Raw genomic sequence first — 16,843 nt, forward strand, 5'->3', positions numbered from 1 at the left:
TTTTGTTTGTTTACAAGAGTTATATCCTGGCTTTCTTCGAGAAAGGATTTGTGGTGGCTTACAGCAAATTTAATGCACACAACCAGCAAGAACACAACACAATCACCTCTAAAATGATAAAAATGCAGAATAAAAGGTAATCATTAGAACAGGGCCATCAAAGAGAAATGTGTATCAAGTTAGGGGAAGGCCTGCTGGAATTTAAAAAAAAAAGTCTTCAACTTTCATTTAAAACTAAACTGGGGCTGGGGAGAGGGGGCAAGACTAAGATCAAGGGGAAGGGAATTCCAGTGATTGTAGCCCTGCTCAGGCATTAGAAAGTGTTGACACTGTACTCATGGACAGAGTTCCCAACAGCATGCTCTGAAGCCTCATTGCCATGATCAGAACCTCCGCCCCTCGCTCCCAACACACACACACACACACACACACACACCCGGCTGCAGAGGCACACTCTACACTTGCTGACAAATTATTTCCATGAGCAGAACACCAGTGTTGCCTCTACCACCAGTGTTCTGATCACCAGTGGCCTTTGGTCGGGGACTATGGAAGTTGAAGTCCATTAACATCTGGGGACCCAACTTTGAGAATCCCTAGTAGACAATACTGAGCTAGATGAACTTATGGTTTGACTCAGTATATGGCAGCTTCCTATGTTCCTCCATGATAGAATATTGCTACAAAAGATAATATAGGCCAGGGTTGTGGCAAGAATAAGCTGTGAGCTAGAATTCACACCAACTGAACAGTCTACAGTCACATTGCTCTTTCTGGTTTAGACCTCAGGTTTCAGTTTGCGGTGTTTTGTTTCTCAGGCTGAGTAACTTGTTCAATCCAGGTTTTGTCAAATGGCTTAAACACTGATTTCTAATCTGAGAGGCTCATTGATAATTAAATGAGAGTCCTTGCTCTACTTTAGAAAGCTATTCGGTATTTTCATTAACTGAAAGGGGCCAATTCAATTACAGTCCCCATTTACTAAACAAATTACCTATTATCAGCAGACTGAATTTTTCAGCAGGCATTCAGGCTGTGGAATTTAAACGAAGTGCTTTTTGGTGGTGGGAAAAGTTCCTGTTTAGAACTAGTTTCTAAGAAAAGATATAAATTCAAAAAGTGAAGAATCCCACTTTACAGTATCCAAAGACCAACTGCAAAGGAAACGTTGTTTAAAAATGTATAACTGTGTTTGAGTTTTCTTCTCTAAAAGGGGGAAAAAAGCTTTTGAGATGTGGCATGATGTTTTGATATGGTTTTTAAAAACATCTCTGCCTTTTGATGAATAACTGAGTAATTTTTTTTTAAAGTCTTGATTCATGAGCAGGAGATGCTTGTCAAGTTCTGAATACAACAGGAATAGAACATAGAAACTTGCCTTATACTGAGTCCAGTCCTTGGTCTATCTAGCTCAGTATTGTCTACACTGACTGGCAGTGGCTTCTCCAAGGTTTCAGGCAAGAGTCTCTCCCAGCCCTGCCTGGGAGATGCCAATGAGTTACCTGGGATCTTCCAAATGTAAGCATGTAGATGCTCTTCTGCTGAGTTATGGCCACATCTCCTAAGGGGAATATCATACAGTGCCCACATGTAGTCACTCATTCAAATGCAAACCAGGGCATACCCTACTTAGCAAAGGGGACAATCTGTGTCTGCTACCAGCTTTCCTCCCCAACAGAATTGCATTGGTTGAGGCAAAGGCAGCTGTTGTAAGAAGGGCCAGCACCCTGCCCAGTTGGGCAGTAGGAGGAAAGCTGGTCTTGTAGTAGTGGGCATGAATTATCCCCTTTGCTAAGCAGGGTCTGCCCTGGTTTGCATTTGGATGGGAAACTATATGTAAGCACAGTAAGAAATTCCCCTGAAGGGCCACTCTGGGAAGAGCACCTGCATGCTTGCATGCAAAAGGTTCCAAGTTTACTCCCTGGCAGCATCTCCAAGATAGGGCTGAGAGAGATTCCTGCCTGCAAACTTGGAGAAGCCACAGCCAGGCTGTGCAGACAATATTGAGCTAGATGGACCGAGGGTCTGACTCAGTATATGGCAGCTTCCTATGTATCATACAGTGTTTACTGTGCCCTCTCTAGCAACATTTATAATCACCCAAGCTCACTTAAATCAAGGCGATTTCCAGTGCTAGATCTGTGTTCATCATTAACACAGTTAGGCTCAGACACAGGATGTCGGTGCCTCCCACGCAGTAGGAAATCGGGCTGTATTATACGTTTCTCCCTGGTAGCAATGAAGGAGGCAATATTCAGAGAATTATTTCAAGAGGAAAATGAAAAGAAGTGAGCGGACACATTTCCCTTCCTAATCTCTTCCTGATTCCAGAATGCACAACAATGCAGGCTTGTGTCACTATCAGATCTGGGCATCTGCCAAGGCATACAAAATTCCCCAAAGGGCACACTATGAACTGCCGCAAGTACCTAACAAAAACAAGTGATGCAAGAGTGGGGGGGGGGGGAGATTATGCAGCCTAGGCTGTGGTGCCATTTCTGTGTTAGGAGCCTGCATGCTGAGGGACAGAACACGAGGAATGAGAGATGAAGTACCGGGTTCTTTGCCTCACACTGTACAACAAGTGGGATTAAAGATCCTGGACAACTTCTAGAATAATGCTCCGGCCACAGCTCAGTGGCAGAGCATCGACTTTGCATGCAGAAGGTCTCGGGTTCAGTTTCCGACATCTCCAGGTAGGGCTGGGAAAGACCTCTGCCTGAAACCTTGGGGAGCCCCTATCATTCAGTGTAGAGAAGGGTTTCAAGTTCAATTGGGTGCTGGGCTGGATCCGATTAAATGTACCTCCGAGGTGGGGGGAACGGACAAAAATAAATAAATAAATAAATATAAAAGTTACATAAGTCTCCTCTTCTTCTTCCTCCATGTGCTCACCTTGTGCTGGTCTTGTGGTAGCAAGCATGACTTGTCCCCTTAGCTAAGCAGGGTCCACCATGGTTGCATATGAAAGGCAAACTAGAAGTATGAGCACTGTAAGATATTCCCTTTAGGGGATGGGGCTGCTCTGGGAAGAGCAGAAGGTTCCAAGTTCCCTCCCGGGCTTGTCCAAGATAGGGCTGAGAGAGATTCCTACATGTAACCTTGGAGAAGCCGCTGCCAGTCTGTGTAGACAATACTGAGTGAGATGGACCTATGGTCTGACTCAGTATATGGCAGCTTCCTATGTTCCTTCCATCACCTCTGTTGGAAGTGAAGGACTATGCGCTGTCTCTTGTCTCGATGACATAGGAGGTCAGACTAGTGAGTCAGAGGGCTAGAGGGTCAAGACATTGGTCATCCCTTCTCTACTGCTCTGGCTCTATCCCTTTGCTTTGATAGGTAGACTGCTAATCTCAGGGACTTCCTTCCTTCCTGCCACTTCCTCTTCCCTTCCTTCTACTTTGCAACATGCAAGCTCCTCTCCCCTGCACCATATGTGCAGAGATGCAGAATCCATCTGCATCCAGCTAGATAGATAGATTAGAGATCCTAACTCCTCACTTTCCTATCTAGAATGGAGTTCTCTAATAAATACCATTTATATTTATTTGAAACTATGAACTGGCTCCAAGTTACTTTACTCTCAGCATACACGCATGCCTAACTAAATTCTGCTGTGTAGTGCCTCTGTGCACTCTGCTATAATGAAAAAGGGATTCTCTTACCAGAGAGAATTCCCAACAACCTCATGGTCACCTTGCACCACCTTCTGTCTTCCTCCCCCTTTCCTTCTCTCCCCTCCCTCTTCCCTCGCCCTCCACCCACTTATGCTGGGAGAAGACACCTCGTCACCTCGTGCAGCCTTCTGTCTTCTTCCTCTTCCTCCCTCCCTCTTCCTCTTCCTCTCTTTCTTCCTCCACTCCCCGCTCACCGTCCAATCACTCATGCTGGGAGAGGGCTCCTCATACCACCTTTCGTCTTCTCCCTTCTCCAACTTCTTTCTCTCTCTGCGCTCCACAGGCCAAAGAGCCAGCCATGAGAATGCAAAGGAAGAAGAGTGGCAATGAGAGCGAGAGGAAGGCAGGCAGGCAGGCGTGTGTGACAAATGGGAGAAATGCTATGGCTTTGGTGCATGTGGGAGGTGGGGAAGAGAAATACTGGCAGCCAAGAAACCCCCATGTGTCTGTAATTAGGGTGGAGCCAAAAGGGGGACAACGTCCTCGAACATCTTTGCCAGTCCCCAAAGGTCCCACCTTCAGTGATTTTTCAGGGATTGCTGCTAAAGGGGATATAACTGTGTACCTATTCAGGAACCATAATCCTAAATAGGCTTCATGTCATCATGTTCCCTAATTGGCTAGGATCCAGGTGACCAGTCAAAGAAACAGCCACGTAGTCCTCACTTTAAGTTAGCTTTCTTTCTTTCAGTCAGTCAAGTTTATTGCTGGTCACAGATCCATTATAAAATGCAAACAATATGCAAAAGCATCAAACCAGATTACAGAGAGCAGACCAAAATGTTGAAAAGAAAGAGATAAAATAGCTATACATAAATAAGACAAAACCAAAGAATGTTCAACAATTAAAAATTTAAAGAAATGAAATCCCAGAGACCTTCAGGTAATCCAAGACTATCCTTTTGCAAGTCTTTATTGCAAAAAAAAAAAAAAAAGAAAGAAATGTAGCAACCATCTCTGTCAGGCTTTTACTGGTATTGGCCAATAGAAAGGTCAAATACCATTCGGAAGGTCTTCTCAGGTATTTAACTAAAATAGGAGTAATGTCATGTGTGCTCATCTCTGTAAAAATTACATGAGAAGAGCATGTGAGTTAAAGATTCAATCACTTCATCCACACAGGGACAAAGCCAGTTATTGCGAGGAATACCCTGGGTTTTATGACATCAGCACACAGCCAAATCTGATTGGCAACAGAGAGCTGTGTGTGACGCTGTCATATACACTATATGATCCCTGCCTGACTGGGTTCTTTAGAAAGGAAAAAGAAGCCTAAGCAAGGGGGACAAATGACAATGAAGTAGCAACAGATCAGGAAAACAAATTACAGCTTTCCTGAAAGCACTGATTTCATACTGAAAACCTCAAAGGGCAATATTTGATGCACAACTTAAATCTGTCATGGAACCCCAGTATATTGCAAAAAGAATTATTCAGTTAACATGGGGCATCAGCCAGGCCTGCTGGATCTCGGTGTTGCCCTGTTTGAATTTAGGCCTAGTTCTCACAAACAAAAACCCCTATCCTGACATTCTACAAACACCTGCGGTATGGCGATGAAAGCAGGTCCAGAAGTCCCACCCCATCACACACACCCAGCTTTGTGCAACTCATGGTCACAGCTGCATTACAGGGCACCCAAGCCTGTAGATCATGGAAGTGTCTGCCATCACAGTTACAGTGTTTGACTTTTCAGATTAACACAGCTGTAACCACGAGCAGCGCAGAATGGGGGATGAGTGATGGGCCAGGGTGGAACGTTTGGACCCATGTGTCACTGTAAGTGTGAAAGCCCTTCCATTGGCCCGAGCACTATGGACCTCTCTGAGACCAGGGGCTGAAAGAAGGGAAACCTGAGAAGATCTCACAGGACGGGATGGGACTGGCCGGGAGAGGCGATCCTGAAGGTAAACAGGCGCTAAACCCTGAAGGGTTTTAAAGGTAAGAACCAGAACTGTTATGTGAATACACTTTAAAAGCCACTGCTGTAGATGGTTATGTTGTTGTTGTTTTGCATTAACTTGCCAGACAGGAAGCCCTATACACATGAATTCAGTTTAGCAAACTCTTATTTATCTATCTATCTATCCATCCTATATAATAAGATGCTTGGTGTCTGCGTCCGTGTCTTTTTCGGGTGTTCTGGGCATGCGTGGCTGGGCTTGGAGCCTGATTGGCTGGGGACGGAGAATACTGGCGGCAGTGGCCATGGCCGCTGGAGGGCCTGGCCTGGCAGCGACGGTGACAGGCTGAGGAGCCGAGAGGTGGAGGGCCCAGCTGGGACGAGGTGGCGGGGGAGGCCGGAGAAGGCGGAGGCGGCGGGGGAAGCCGGGCGAGTCAGCGGCGAAGCCGCCGCCTCAGCCAAAGGAGGCGGAGGGCCCAGCCAGGAGGAGGCGGCGGGGGAGGCTGGAGAGGGTGGAGGCGGTGGGGGAAACCAGGCGAGGCGGCGGTGGGCCCAGTTGGGAGGAGGCGTCAGGGGAGGCCGGAGAAGGCGGTGGGCCCAAGGGAAGCCGGAGCCCGGGGAAGCAGGCCTAGGGTAAGCCGGAGAAGGCGGCGGGCCCAGCTGAAGGCGGGGGAAGCCGGGCAGCGGGCCCAGCCGGAGCCGCGGGCGGCGGTGCAGAGCAGAGCCCAACTAGAGCGCCCGTTATTGAAATGGGCTTAATGAGACTAGTTTATCATATTTTAATACTGACCAAAACTTAAATCTCTGGGAGGTTTACAACAAAGCAAAACCAGAAAAAGTTAAAATATTACAATTTAAAATTTTTAAAATAATATTTTAAGAGTGTTAAAACTATTAAAACACTATTCAATTAAAAGCCTGGGTGAACAGATGCGTCTTTAAAGACTTTTAAAAAGCTGTCAGAGATGGAAAGGCTCTTATTTCAGCAGGGAGTGCATTCCAAAGCCTCGGGGCAGCAGCAGAGAAGGCATGTCCCCGAGTAGTCACCAGATGAGCCGGTGACAACTGCAGATGGACCTCTCCTGATTATCTCAATGGCTGGTGGGGTTCATGACGAAGAAAACGTTTTCTTAAATACCCAGGGCTCAATCCATTTAGGGCTTTATAGGTTAAAAACAACACCTTGTATTTTGCCCGGAAACATATCAGCAGCCAGTGCAGCTCTTTCAATACGGGAGTAACAAAGTCTCAGACCCAGACACCAACCTGGCTGCCGCATTCTGGACCAACTGTAGTTTCCGGACACTTACAAGAGCAGCCCCACATAGAGCGCATTACAGTACTCCAGTTCGGAGGTTATCAGCAGATGTACCACTGTCCTGAGGTCATTTATCTCAATGATAAATGAGATACATTTATCTCAATGTATGCAGATGGCATATCAGCCAAAGCTGATAGAAGGCACTTCTGGCCACTGCCTCAACCTGGGACACCAGGGAGAGACTTGAATCCAGAAGCACCCCCAGACGGCATACCAGCTCCTTCTGGGGAAGTGTGACCCCATCCAGAACAGGCACATCAAATTCATCTCCCAAGTTTCGACTCTGCACAATGAGTACCTCCGTCTTATCTGGATTCAGTCTTAGTTTGTTAGCCCTCATCCAGCCCATCACTGTCTCCAAGCAGGCATTTAGGAAGGTTATGCCCTCTCCCAATGATGTTGACATGGAGAAATAGATTTGGGTGTCATCAGCATACTGACAACACCCTGCACCAAATCTCCTGATGATCTCTCCCAGCGGTTTCATGCAGATGTTTAACAACATCAGAGACAATATGGAGCCCTGAGGCACACCATACAAGAATTCAGATTTTGAAGAACAGCAGTCTCCAAGGGACAGCATCTGGAACCTGCCCGAGAGGTAGGAGCGGAACCACCGCAAAGCAGTGCCTCCAACTCCCAACCCCCTCAGATGCTCCAGAAGGATACCATGGTTGATAGTATTGAAAGCCGCCGAGAGGTCCAAAAGGACCAACAGAGTCACACTTCCTCTGTCCATTCCCAATTGGAGATCATCCATCAAGCTGACCAAGGCAGTCTCCACCCCATAGCCAGCCCGAAAGCCAGTTTGAAATGGGTGAAAATAATCAGTTTCCTCCAAGACTGTCTGGAGCTGGGAGGCCACCACCCTCTCAATTACCTTGCCCAGCCACGGAAGGTTAGAGACAGGCCTGTAGTTACTCAACTCTGAGGGATCCAAGGTAGGTTTCTTAGAAGTGGTCTAATAATTGCCTCCTTAAGACAAGGAGGCATCCTGCCTCCCCTCAGAGAAGCATTTATAATCTCTACCAGGCCCTCTATAACCACTCCGCTACCAGACAGTATAAGCCATGTTGGGCAAGGGTCAAGAGAACAGGTAGTAGGCCACACCATTCCAATCAGCTCATCCACAAACCTCAGGAGTCACAAGCTGGAACTGATCCAGCCTGACCACATAAGAGGAGTCTCTGGACACCTCCAAATCAGACACTGAAGTAATTGTGGAGATGGAGTCTAAGTCGGCCCAAATACAAAGAATTCATTAAACACATCACAGCGGGTAATTAATGGCTCCAAATTCTGATTCAAGGGAGGAGGGGCACATACTAGCCTTCTCACAACCCTAAACAACTCCACCGGACGCGAACTTGTGGATGCAATCCGGACAGAAAGGAATCGCTTCTTTGCCGCACATATTGCATGAGCATAGATCTTCAAAAGCTCTCTACGTTGCAATCTGTCGGATTTGAATCGAGTCTTTCTCCACTTGCGCTCCAGTCATCCACCTCGCCACTTCAGCCCCCATAGTTCTTCCATATACCAAGGAGCTAGTTTTGAAGCGGGTCAGAGAGGATGCTCAGGAGTGATCATGTCTACTGCCCCCGTGAGTTTACTGTTCCAGTCCTCCACCAGGGCATCAACAAGATCACCGGCAGAGCCAACTCTTAACATGCTTTGACTCCTGCATTAAACATGTGAAACTGCCTTACAACTGGATTGCAGAAACTGGCTCAATCTAGCCATCAGCTCCATCTAGCTAAGTATTGTCTACACTGACTAGTGGGTTTCTCCAGGGTTTTGGACAGGGGCCTTTACCAGTCCTATGTGAAGATGCCAGGGATTTAACCTGGGACTATTTGCATGCAAATCATGTGCCCCAACTCTAAGGCCTTTACTGCCACTTCATACCTGGAGAGCAGTGTGGAAGGCGCTCCCCCATGGCATGACCCCAAACTACTTGGAGAACTTGTGTGAGTATTCTAATCACATAAATGGAGACAATTGCATGAGTCTATCCCTACATCTGTGAGAGCTTTCTTCATAGATTTTCAGCAGTCAGGGCAATGCTTCGGTGGCCAGCATCTCTCTTTCATCCTCCTCATGGAATTTTGCAAGCTGGTTAAAATGGCAGAATTATGAAAAATAAGAAGGATCAGCTAAATGTGCTAAATTTTCAAAATTGATGCATGTTGAAGGAATCAATTTTTCTTGGCTCAGTATTAAGCATATAGTGTGGCAGAATTGTTTGTTTTTGTAGCAGAGAAATTGTTTTTAAAACTTATCTCTTGCCCTCGTCTAAGGCACCAGCTCATTTCACAGATATGATGAAGTGCAGCTTCTTAGGAAGTAATATTATTTTCTCCTCCTGCGAGGCCCTAGGTCTTTTTTTGGATTCTCTCTCAGACCCAGGATCCTCCTGCCATTTGGCTTATAAGAAATGACAAGATCACAACCCCAGTAGCGACATCCACATTCCTCTTAAGTTAATCAATTATCTGCAACAAACACCCAGCCTTCAGTTACTTGCAAGGTACAGTCAGACATTTTGAATGTCTAGCATGAGTTTATATAATGCAATCTGATTTTGAAAGAATGCCTATCTGACAGTTATGGAGAGCAAGGCTAATATAAAAGGCTGGCTTTGCTAGGCAGCTAATATGACCCCCAGAAGGGCCCACTGTCAATCTCCAAGACTACTTCTGTGCCCAAGGCCTTCACACAGTCCTGGCAAAGCCACTCTCTGAGTCAGGAGGAAGCTCTGACATTGCTTCCTTTCCCCACCCACCACACAAACATTAGGGAGGCCTCAACCTTAGGGAGTTAGAAGCAGGTCCATAGAGCGCATTTTGCGGAAGGCCCTCTGAAACCTGGAGCTGGCCTCAGTGGAGAGGTCAAATTCCAGACGGGCAAACCACAGACAGAGCAAAGCTGTATTATTTCTTCCAGGTTACTCAAGGATGGAGGTTTGCTAAGGCTGTCAATCTTTAAACTGAAACCCCATTAACAAATGACATGCTACATGCAGTGAAGACTTGAAAATGTAAGGCTTTTAACCTGCCCTCCCAGTCTTCTGGGCGTTTTCCACATTTTTGCTACACACTACTGCCAAATCTTCCAGGAATTATCTTCAAGGACAACAATGGACACACCCTCCTCTAAACCCCCGTGGCAATTAAGAATAAACTCCAGGCAACCAAGCAGAGAAGTTTTCATAAACTGGAACTGGGTCTAATTGGTTAAATAAATAAATAAATAAATGGGCAAACAGAATAGTAAAAATAGAAGGGAAGACTGACTTGGTTCAGATGCCATGGCCAGATCATGGTTTGATTGTCAGAGCCATACCTGACGCCAACAGGTTCCCTTCTTTTTCTTCCCCTCACATTCTCCATTTTCCTTCCTGGTTTGCAATAATTATAAAGACGTGCAACTAGGGCAAACAATGGTTATCACAAACCACAGTTGTTGAAACCTAGTTTAAACCATGGTTTCTGATTCTAGTTTGGAGGAAAACTCCAGCCCTATTCAGACATTTTGGGCACCCTGGGTGCTCACATTTACAGTGGGCAAAAGCAGAAAGGAAGTCCCACCTCCCCACCTTCAATCACCCTCTCACACCAACTATCATGGTTACCAGCGCCGTTCGTCTGAAGGGAGCACCACTGTAAGCATGAATGTGACAGATCCTTGAGCTGCAATTTGGATCTAACCAGGTTGCAGCTCAAGGATTCACAGCTATCACGCTTATGGAGATGCCCCCTTCGGACGAAGGGCACCGTAACCAGATATGTGAGGGGGTGATTGACAGTGGGGCAGTGGGACTTCCTCCCTGCTTTAACTCTGAGTGTCGGGAGTGCTCATAACATCCGAAGAGGGCTTTTGGTTACTATAACCACAGTTTGCAAGGATTCTGATGTAAAACTAACCTACAGTCATCATGAGCCAAGAGGAGGAAAGAGGGAACCAAAGCACATTATGGTAAGGGAGAGAAGGGAGCACGCAAACCCAAGGCAGAGCCCTGAAGGTCAACAGTCTGGATGTGACATCTGAACCAGGCCACAGTCTTCAAAATTCTCCTTTTCATTCCCCATTACAAGAATAACACCACTAGCAAGCAAGTGTTCAAAGCACTTCATATTCATTATCTATCTTGGAACACATTAAAAAACAAATGTGCCCTTCAGTCTCAACCGTTATCAAACACAAAATTGGTTCTCAAAGCCTTTTTTTGTAAAACTACTCAATAAACAATGCATCTCTAATCTCCACACATGTAAGTTTTAAAAATAATAATCATGTGTGTATTTTGAACTGCTGGGATAGGCAAGTCTTTCCTTTCTCAATTGTGCCGAGATCTCTGAGTCAGATCTTTTCCTAGAGCCAACTTGCTGGTCATGAGTCATTTGAGGTAACAGGTGCATAACAATTATCAGATGGCATTTGGTTCCTATTTTAAATATTTGGGGGACTGGTTCATTCCTCTGGACACGATCCCAAACCACATCCCAGGCCTGCTGTTTATTCTAGTAAATATTCAGGCAGCTGTGAAAAGTGCTTTTGAACCGTGTAATAGAAAGAGGAACTCAAGTTAGATGCCTCTTTAAAGCTAATGGGAAAAGGCTGTGCAAAACCAAATGTAAAATGTGTGGGAAGGAAATGTAGAAAGTAACTTCCCTATAGATAAGCCTGTGGTGTCAGTCATCAGTTTTGACTGCAGTAATTAAAGCATGCAATTCAGGAAAAACCTGCCCAAAGCTGAATGATCCCCTCAGGAAGTGAATTGTTATAAGGATCACAGACAGCCTGCTGGATCCACAAACTATTTAAGCCAGCGTGTGGTGGGATTTAAGCCCATTCTACTCCCATTAAGGTCAATGAGGCTGAATTGGCTTAAAATCCAACAATGTTTTATCTAACCAAGGAATTCCTCTACAGTTTCTCCGACAGTGAAGATATCACCATTCTCCCCAATAAATAATGGATGTCATATAAAATGTGTTGTCGTTATATGCAATAAAACAAATAATTCCCCTGGTATTAATGACTCCAGCAATTTTAATTATTCACATTCACCCTTCCAATGGGATATGTCTCATCCTTTTTCCTATAGGAGCCACGATCAAGCGTGTTGGTCTCTGATCCTATTCTCAACTGGCAGGACCGATCTTATTCTGAATCCGTCATTCCACACAGAAGATTCTAGAAGGGGGTGGGGGCATTTTCTTGGCTGATATCTGAGCAGTGTACCATTGACATGACAAGAAAACACATCCGTGCTGTGGGAGGTGTTCCTAGCTGTGCAGCACTGGTCACACACTGGGAGTGGGGAAGGAGTGAATTTGGACAATTGGTGCTGCTTCTGAACGTGCCCTGTGTTACTACTGCTACTATTACGAATATTTCTATACCACTTTTCAACAAAAGCGCTCAAAGCACTTGTACATAGAGAACTAAATAATATATAAAGACAGTTCCTTGTCCCAAAAGGTCTCACAATCTGAAAAGAAACAAAAGTAGACACCAGAAACAACCATTGGAAAGATGTTGTGCTGGGGGTGGCTATTTATTTATGTTTGTTTGTAATATTTGTATACCACCCCAAACTTGTGTCTCTGGGCAGTTTGCAACAACATAAAACCAATTAAGACAAAAGTTAAAACATTAAAACAACTAAAACCCTGCTAACTGGGCAAAGAGGCACCTTTTACCATGGTGATTCTCTTTATTTAGCAGGGGGAGAGTAACTGGCCCTGTCCACACCCAGCACAGTACTTATAGTGATTGTTGCTGGTGTGTGTCTTATGTTTCTTTTTAGAATGTGAGCCCTTTAGGGACCGGGAGCAATCTTATTGTTTGTTATTTCTCTTTTATACTGCCCTGAGCCATTTTTGGAAGGGCGTATAAAAATTGAATTATTATTATTATTAATAATAATAATAATAATAATAATAATAATAATAATAATAGGCCCCCAGTGAGGCACTACGTTGGCGTGGTTGTGGGGCTTGCGTGCTCTGAGGAAGGTGAGAGCTATGCCAGAGGTCCAACCATACTGGACAGGTCTCACCAGAGGCGCCAGACAAAGAGTGCCTCTCCCATCAACAATATGGTGAGACGTAACTTTAATAAATCTATACCGGATCGGTCATCGCCCGGGTCAACAAGGACCGTGCCAGGTGCTGGAGTCCCTGGACATCTGGTGGCAAGTGGGCAACAGGTCTCAGGATCTTCAGTTGAGCAACCAGGGCTGGAGATTGCAAGGTTACTGGAAGAAACGTCGCTTAACTGAAAAAAAATATACGAAAAATGCCAACAAGGAAATAATGATCTGCTATTACAAGTCTAGTCCAACTAGAAGAGGTTATTTTAAAAGAATGTACCAAATTTGGAAAGAGAAGCATACAGAAATAACAGAACAAAGGCTAGCAGACCAGAGAAGATTCATAATAAGAAACAAAGTATTCACAGGAGTTGAGCTGGAAGAACTGCAAAGAGCAACACAGGCTCAAGATATGGAAGAAGAATTACCACCAACTGAAGAAGTTGCTCAGCTGCAGGTGGAGGAGGTGTTGCTGAACTGTTTCAAAATCAAAACCAGGCAACCACCCCTTTGCCTTCACCTCAAAAACCCAAATGCCGTTTAACAGAAAAGCAACAAGAACTAAAGCAAAAAATAACTGAGCACATGAACCAAACAACCACCAGGGTTCGACTTCCAGCTCTAAAAACAGTTGCCAAAAAACAACTTGCTCAGGCATTAAAAGATGTCAATGCTGCACTTGCAGAAATAACAACCAATAATTTGCAAGAAACAAACCAACTAATATACAGCGCAGCAACAATAACAACACAAGAGCTCGGATAAATGATCAGTGGGCCTGTAAAAAAAGAAAGCAGTACATCACCTAAATGGAAGATTAGATTAGAAAATAAAATCTCCAGGCTCACATCAGATGCTAGTAAGTTGAAAGATATGAAAGACAAGAAGCTGAAGAATGAAAACACCAAACAGTATCTGATCCAAAAATACCACCTAGATTCAAGGAAAATTAGAGAAGTCCTGGAAATAATAAAGCAGCAAATAACAGAAGTGTCAAAGAAGATAGCAGATATGAAGCCAAAATCACACAACACAGGCAGAATCTCCAATTCCAGTTGAATCAGAGACTTTTCTACCAAAGCATAGAAAGAGAAACTGCAAGAAACATAGAAACACCAAATAAAGAAGAAACAGTGCAATTCTGGGGGAAATTATGGGACAATCCAATAGATTATAATAAAAATGCAGGCTGGATGAAAGAGGTCAAAAAATGTAACCAACAAATGCAAGATCTAATAATAACACCAGAATTAATAAGTGAAAGAGCAAAGAAAATTAAAAATTGGACTGCTCCAGGCGACGATGAACTGCATGGCTTTTGGCTTAAACACCTAACAAGCCTTCATAAATAACTATCAAAACATTTCAATCACATTTTGCAAGGAGGTGATATTGAACAATGGCTAACAACTGGGAAAACTCATCTCATTATGAAAGACCCAGCAAAAGGTGCAGTTCCAAGTAATTATAGACCAATAACCTGCCTGCCAACCATGTTCAAATTATTAACTGGAATAATAGCAGATGAAGTGATGCAACACTTATTAACTAACAAACAGCTTCCAGTTGAACAGAAAGGAAATTGTCCAAACACCAGAGGCACAAAAGACCAGCAGCTGATTGACAAAATGATTTTAGAAAATTGCAAGAGAAGAAAAACCAATCTAAGTGTTGCATGGATTGACTACAAGAAAGCCTTCGATTCATTGCCTCACACATGGATACTAAAATGTTTAGAAACAACTGCTGTCAGCAAAAACATTCAGATATTTATTAAAAAAGCAATGAGCATGTGGAGTACACAGTTAACAATCAATGGCGAGACACTTGGACAGGTTAGCATTAGAAGAGGCATTTTCCAAGGGGACTCACTATCCCCTCTGTTTGTAATCGCCATGACCCCACTTTCACAAATACTAAACAAAACAGGCCTCGGATACCAAACATCTAAAACATCAAGTCAAATCAACCATCTGCTGTACATGGACGATCTGAAGTTGTATGGAAAGTCCCAGTCAGAAATCGAATCACTGCTAAACACTGTCCGTATATTCAGTAGTGATATAGCAATGGAGTTTGGACTAGACAAGTGTGCAGTATTAATAATGAAAAGAGGAAAAATAAGAAAAACAGAAGGAATAGAACTGCCCAATGGAAGCAACATCAAGAACCTGGAAGAGAAAGTACATTACAAATACTTGGGCATTCTCCAGGCTGATAACATCGCACACACTGAAGTTAAAAGAAAAATTGGAAGTGAATACATCAGGAGAGTTTGAAAAATCCTCAAGTCCAAACTCAATGGCGGGAACACCATACAAGCCATAAACACCTGGGCTATACCTGTTATCAGATACACTGCAGGAATAATAGATTGGACCCAGGCAGAGCTAGAGACGCTAGATTGTAAGACCAGGAAAATCATGACCATCAAGCATGCTCTGCACCCCCGCAGTTATGTCTACAAGCTATATCTCCCTCACGGCCAGGTGGAAGAGGAATGCTGCAAGTCCATCAAACAGTAGAGGAGGAGAAAAGAGGCCTTGAAGAATATATAAGGGACAGTGAAGAAGATGCACTTCAAATGGTCACGAACGAGAAACTATTCAACACCAATAAAAGAAAGCAGGCCTACAAGAAAGAACAAGTCAAGAACCAAGCAGAAGAATGGAGCAATAAGCCCCTACATGGTCAATATTTGCACAATATAAGTGGAAATTCAGACATCACCAAGACCTGGCAATGGCTTAAGAATGGCAACTTGAAGAAAGAAACAGAGGGTTTAATACTGGCTGCACAAGAACAGGCACTAAGAACAAATGCAATACGAGCAAAAGTAGAAAAATCCACAATGAACAGCAAGTGCTGCCTTTGTAAAGTAGCAGATGAAACAGTGGACCACCTAATCAGCTGTTGTCAAAAGATCGCACAGACTGACTACAAACAAAGGCATGACAAGGTAGCAGGGATGGTACACTGGAACATCTGCAAAAAATACAAGCTACCTGTAGCCGAAGATTGGTGGGACCATAAAATTGAAAAAGTTGAAGAAAATGAAGATGTAAAAATATTATGGGACTTCCGACTACAAACAGACAAACATCTGCCACACAATACACCAGATATAACTGTAGTCGAGAAGAAAGAAAAACAAGTTAAAATAATCGACATAGCAATACCAGGGGATAGCAGAATAGAAGAAAAAGAAAGAGAAAAAATCACCAAATACAAAGATCCACAAATTGAAATTGAAAGGCTGTGGCAGAAAAAGACCAAAATAATCCCAGTGGTAATTGGCCAAAAGACCTTAAGAGCACCTCAACACCATAGGGGCCACAGAAATCACCATCAGCCAATTACAAAAAGCAGCTTTACTGGGAACAGCCTATATTCTGCAACGATATCTATAACAATTGACAATAAAATTCAGCCATCCCAGGTCCTTGGGAAGGACTCGATGTCTGGATAAAACAAACCAGTCAATAACACCTGTCTGACTGTGTAAACAAGAAATAATAATAGGCAAAATTCTAGTTAAAAAGGGATAGCAACAGTTGCTCTCCCCCTACTAAACAAAAGAATTGTCACTTTAAAAGATGTCTTTTTGTTCTATCAGTGACCTCAGAGTCACATTTTTGAACAAAACAAGGCACTAGTTAATACATACCCGCCCTCTCCTGCTGCACATGTAAATGCAGCAGCAGTAGGAAACCTTCCCACAATGTGGATGCATCTTTCTGGCACATCCACGGTGCACTGCTTTGAATGTCAGCAGTTGCCTCCAATCTTTCTCTGGAATCACTAGACAATTTGCACCAGTCCAGTTTACAATGGGATGAGGA

General features: G+C 44.1%; 1 protein-coding gene across 1 annotated transcript in view; it reads right to left on the reverse strand.

The window, feature by feature from the left end:
* The window catches only part of SNTB1 (syntrophin beta 1), a 143,937-nt gene that overhangs the window by 18,630 nt on the left and 108,464 nt on the right, over positions 1 to 16,843 (reverse strand). The gene's annotated exons all lie outside the window — the stretch shown is intronic.

The sequence above is a fragment of the Hemicordylus capensis genome, chromosome 4, assembly GCF_027244095.1.
Source record: "Hemicordylus capensis ecotype Gifberg chromosome 4, rHemCap1.1.pri, whole genome shotgun sequence".
NCBI lineage: Eukaryota > Metazoa > Chordata > Lepidosauria > Squamata > Cordylidae > Hemicordylus > Hemicordylus capensis.